Genomic DNA, 5,277 nt, shown 5'->3' on the forward strand with positions numbered 1-5,277 from the left:
CAAATTACAATATTTATATGGTAAAAAATTGTAACTTTAAAAGCTATTTTATGTGTACACTATACTATGTACACAAATATTTTTCATCCATGTGTACAATAGTTCGCATGTAGATTAATCGATTTGTAGAATAATACATGAACACCAGATCATTTTTGTACACATATTGCAAGTTTCGTTATTTGTATTGTCAATATGATAGAAAAACTGAGTCAATATGACCTACTCAACTTATGTAAATATGTTGTTCATTGATAACTCATAATTTTAGTAGGTTTTAACATTTGCATTTACCTCATTTAAATAATTTTGGGATGTATTTAGAGGTATTTTGTGCATATATTTGTTATTTTTGTTTATTTGCATTTGACAAAGTCTAAAGTTCACATTTGAAAGTTTTGGGCTAATTAAACATGACTTATATGCAAATCTGGATGTTTTGAGACAACAATGGAAACATTTAAAATTACAAGGACCAAAAGTGAAAATTAAAGAAACTTCATCTCAAAGTTCAACAATGGCGATTAACATCTCGATGCAACAGCGGCTTCGCTTTATAGTCCACCGGAGGTCACGGAGAGAGGCTAAGATCACGGCAAAGACGTAACATAGGGCATGACGTTGAAGCTCCCACCGGATTTGAGACACCGCAAAAGATAACTCCCGTGGAAGAGAAATGAGACGGCGGCGGTGGAGCTCGTTGTGGCTGTGCTTTGCGGTGTATAATAAACATCACTTGACATATCTCAAAAGATAAATTGAATAATAAATATACTGATTATAAACATATTTTATTAAAAGAATGTTCTGAAAAAACAACATTCATTTTACAAAAAAAAATGAAGAATTGAAGGGAAAGAAACGAAGAAGAAGATACATGGAACCCACATTCTTTTATTTAGTTCGTTTATGACTAGAAAATAAATTTGATTAGAAAAAACAGCATTAATAGCACAAACTGCCTTATAGTGTAATATTAAAACTTGAAACTGCCTCTCGGTGTAATACTTTCTTGTTTCTATGGTTACGTCCACTTCATACTTGCACGTGGGTTTTGACACCGACCGGTTTGACCGTTTGAAAGACTTTGGCGTCAAGAGTTTTCCTCACTTTTCTGGTACACTCCCAATGATACAAGGAGAATAAAAATAGCCAAAGAAACTACTTTAAAGAGTTGTTAACGATTGTATCCCATTTTAGTCTGGTAAAATCTAAATGCATTGGTCGTTAGTTCGTCTACACTCTAATGCTTAAAAGCTTGCATCTGATTCATTTGAACTCGAAATTCTTATTTATTCTTAATCATTCTTTCACCAAAACAGTTGGTTTTAGTTTTGTTACTGATTCATAGTATCTTAAGGAAGATTGGCTAACCATTGTATTAGATTTGAACATTAGTTATCATAACTTTCAGAGGTCAGGGCATGGTTTAGTTAAGAACTTAGAAATTTTGAATTTTTATCAAGTTAATGATTTAGAATTTGAAGTGGAGTTATATCATTTTGCTAAAATTTTGAAAATTAATATATTTTTAATTTTTGATGTAAAAGTTAAACTATATATTCATAGCTCTAGAACAAAAAAAACATATTATTTACCCTCAAAGGTGTAAAACCATTGTTTCGAGGAAAATCAACTAAAACGTTGCAGACCGTCGCTTTTCTAATAAGAGCATCTCCAATAAAAATATTAAGATGAGTATCTCATATTTAAAATAAATACAAAAATTAGAAAGAAAAAAAAAAGAATGTAACTTTTTTTATCAAATGAGGATTTATAAGAAACTCACTAGAACTCCCACTACAAGAAAACACAAACTTAACGAGGAAACTTAACGAGGAAAAAGAATCTTCGTAAATTTACGTCGATTTTACGAGAAGCTTACGTGGAAAAATAGTGTCATCGTTATTTCCTCGTAAAGTAACGACAAAAACATTTCGTCGTAAAATCAATAGATTGTGATCAGTTTTAATATTCATCGTTCTAGCAGCTAACGACAATTTAGAGAGACCTTCTCTACAACCACTGTAAAGTGGTTGATTCGCCGCGTTTAACATTTCGTAAAACTTTTTTGCATCTATATTAGGTTCTTCATCTTCATCATGAGCTACGAATGCATCAGCTACCATATCATGTACCCTATCATAATCTACCATCTCCTCTTGCTGGTAACTATGTTCATTATGCAAATGATGATCAACCGGTTCTTTTTCCTGAAAATTGCTATTACTACTACTAGCTTCATTCTGATCATAATTAAAACCTTCTCCATGTTGAAACCAGATATAGTAATTTGCCGTGAAACCTCTATTTATTAAATGCTTCCAAACATTTTCACGGTTTGCCAGTTTCGAATTGTTGCATTTCCGACAAGGACAGAACATCTTACCACTTTCTTGGGTGAGCGGTGTTGCATCAAGCAGATTCAACACCGCTCGCCCAAGAAAGTGGTAAGATGTTCTGTCCTTGTCGGAAATGCAACAATTCGAAACTGGCAAACCGTGAAAATGTTTGGAAGCATTTAATAAATAGAGGTTTCACGGCAAATTACTATATCTGGTTTCAACATGGAGAAGGTTTTAATTATGATCAGAATGAAGCTAGTAGTAGTAATAGCAATTTTCAGGAAAAAGAACCGGTTGATCATCATTTGCATAATGAACATAGTTACCATCAGGAGGAGATGGTAGATTATGATAGGGTTCATGATATGGTAGCTGATGCATTCGTAGCTCATGATGGAGATGAAGAACCTAATATAGATGCAAAAAAGTTTTACGAAATGTTAAACGCGGCGAATCAACCACTTTACAGTGGTTGTAGAGAAGGTCTCTCTAAATTGTCGTTAGCTGCTAGAATGATGAATATTAAAACTGATCACAATCTACCTGAAAGTTGCATGAACGAATGGGCGGACTTGTTTAAAGAGTATTTGCCGGAAGACAATGTGTCTGCTGATTCTTATTATGAGATTCAGAAACTGGTTTATAGTCTTGGGTTGCCTTCTGAGATGATAGATGTTTGCATCGACAACTGCATGATCTATTGGGGAGATGATGAGAAGCTAGAAGAATGTCGATTCTGCAAGAAGCCACGATTCAAGCCGCAAGGACGGGGACGTAATAGGGTACCGTACCAAAGGATGTGGTACCTACCAATTACAGATAGATTGAAAAGATTGTATCAATCAGAGCAGACTGCTGGAAAGATGAGATGGCATGCCGAGCATACTCAGACGGATGGTGAGATGACTCATCCATCAGATGCAAGAGCCTGGAAACATTTCAACAAAGTACATCCAGATTTCGCTAGCAATATCCGGAATGTGTATCTCGGATTATGCACAGATGGATTTAGTCCGTTCGGAATGTCAGGGAGACAATATTCATTGTGGCCAGTCTTTCTTACTCCATACAACCTGCCACCGGAGATGTGCATGCAACGGGAGTTACTATTCTTGACCATATTAATACCTGGTCCGAACCATCCAAAAAGGTCCCTGGATGTTTTCCTACAACCACTGATAAAAGAGTTGAAGGATTTGTGGTCAACAGGGGTGAGGACGTATGACTGTTCAACGAAGACGAATTTTACGATGCGAGCGATGCTTTTGTGGACCATAGGTGATTTTCCTGCCTAATGGATGTTGTCTGGATGGACTACACATGGGAGATTAGCTTGTCCATATTGTAATTGAACGACATATGCGTTTCAACTGAAGAATGGTAGGAAGACAAGTTGGTTTGATTGTCACCATCGATTTCTTCCCATTGGCCATCTTTACCGAAGAAACAAGAATTTGTTTAGGCACAAAAGGGTTGTGAGAGACACTCCTCCTCCATATCTAACTGGAGAACAAATTGAAGCGCAAATCGACTACTACGGAGCTAACGAAACAGTTCGTTGGGGTGGTAATTGGCATGTCCCTCGTAATATGCCAGATTCTTACGGTGTTCATCACAACTGGCACAAGAAGAGTATATTTTGGGAGTTGCCATATTGGAAGGATCTTCTTCTGCGCCACAACCTCGATGTGATGCATATAGAGAAGAATTTCTTTGAGAACATCATGAATACAATATTGAATGTCCCAGGGAAGACAAAAGACAACATAAAATCGAGGTTGGACTTGCCGGATATTTGCTCAAGAAGCGAGTTACATATTAAAAGCAATGGACAAGTTCTCGTTCCGATATTCAGATTGTCTTTAGAAAAAAAGTCGGTGTGACTAACAATGTGTTTAATTGTTTTTGGAATATGCATTGGAGCATTTTTCAGGGATTTGAGCACACGCACTCTTAAAGAAGAAGTTGTGGAACAGCTTCAGGAGAACATTCCCATCTTATTGTGCAACTTGGAGAAGATATTTCCTCCCGGATTTTTTGACGTCATGGAGCATCTAGCTGTCCACCTCCCATATGAGGCATTGCTTCGTGGACCTGTACATTACGGATGGATGTATCAGTATGAGCGAGCCATGAAATATTTGAAGGGAAAAGCAAAGAACCTCGCCAAAGTTGAAGGTTCTATAATTGCTGGAAGTTTGACGGAAGAAGTTTCTCACTTCACATCGTACTACTTTGCGTCAAAAGTACGTACACGGAGAAGAGCTCCAAGAAGATATGATGATGGTGGTGTTGCGCCAACATATGCAGTTGCTGGTGTTCCAGACATCTTTAGCCAGATTGGGCGACTCGGTGGGAAGTCTAAAGAGGTTTGGTGGTCGAGTGAACAAGACGCTCATAGTGCACACACCTATATTCTACTCAATTGCGAGGATCCATTGATGCGTTATTTTGAAAGGTAACATATATGGACAATTCGAAACACATATAAGTATATTTAATTATATAATTGTATTGCGAGAGATTCATTCCTATCAAATGTGATTTTACAGCCTATTTATTTCTCAAGTCCAAGAAACATTTCTTGGTATATCCACAAGTGACGTAGACAAAAGAAAAGATCAACGCTTCATTAAGTGGTTGCGGAATCAGGTATTAACTCAAACTCTTTTTTAAAACATGATCTGTATTTCAACATTCTCTTTATTTTTGCAGGTTGATTATGACGACGATGCAGATTATCCTAAGTGGTTACACGAAGTAATTCAATCTCCACTTGTAAAGGTCACCACATCACAGATGTATTTCACACGAGGCTATACTTTTCACACATATGAGTATGGTAGACAGCGGGCGACCAGTAACTATGGAATATGTGTGAAAGGGGAAACAGATTTCTACAGGATCTTGACGGAGATTATTGAAGTCAAAT

This window comes from Brassica oleracea, chromosome C4 (assembly GCF_000695525.1).
Source record: "Brassica oleracea var. oleracea cultivar TO1000 chromosome C4, BOL, whole genome shotgun sequence".
Taxonomy (NCBI): Eukaryota; Viridiplantae; Streptophyta; class Magnoliopsida; order Brassicales; family Brassicaceae; genus Brassica; species Brassica oleracea.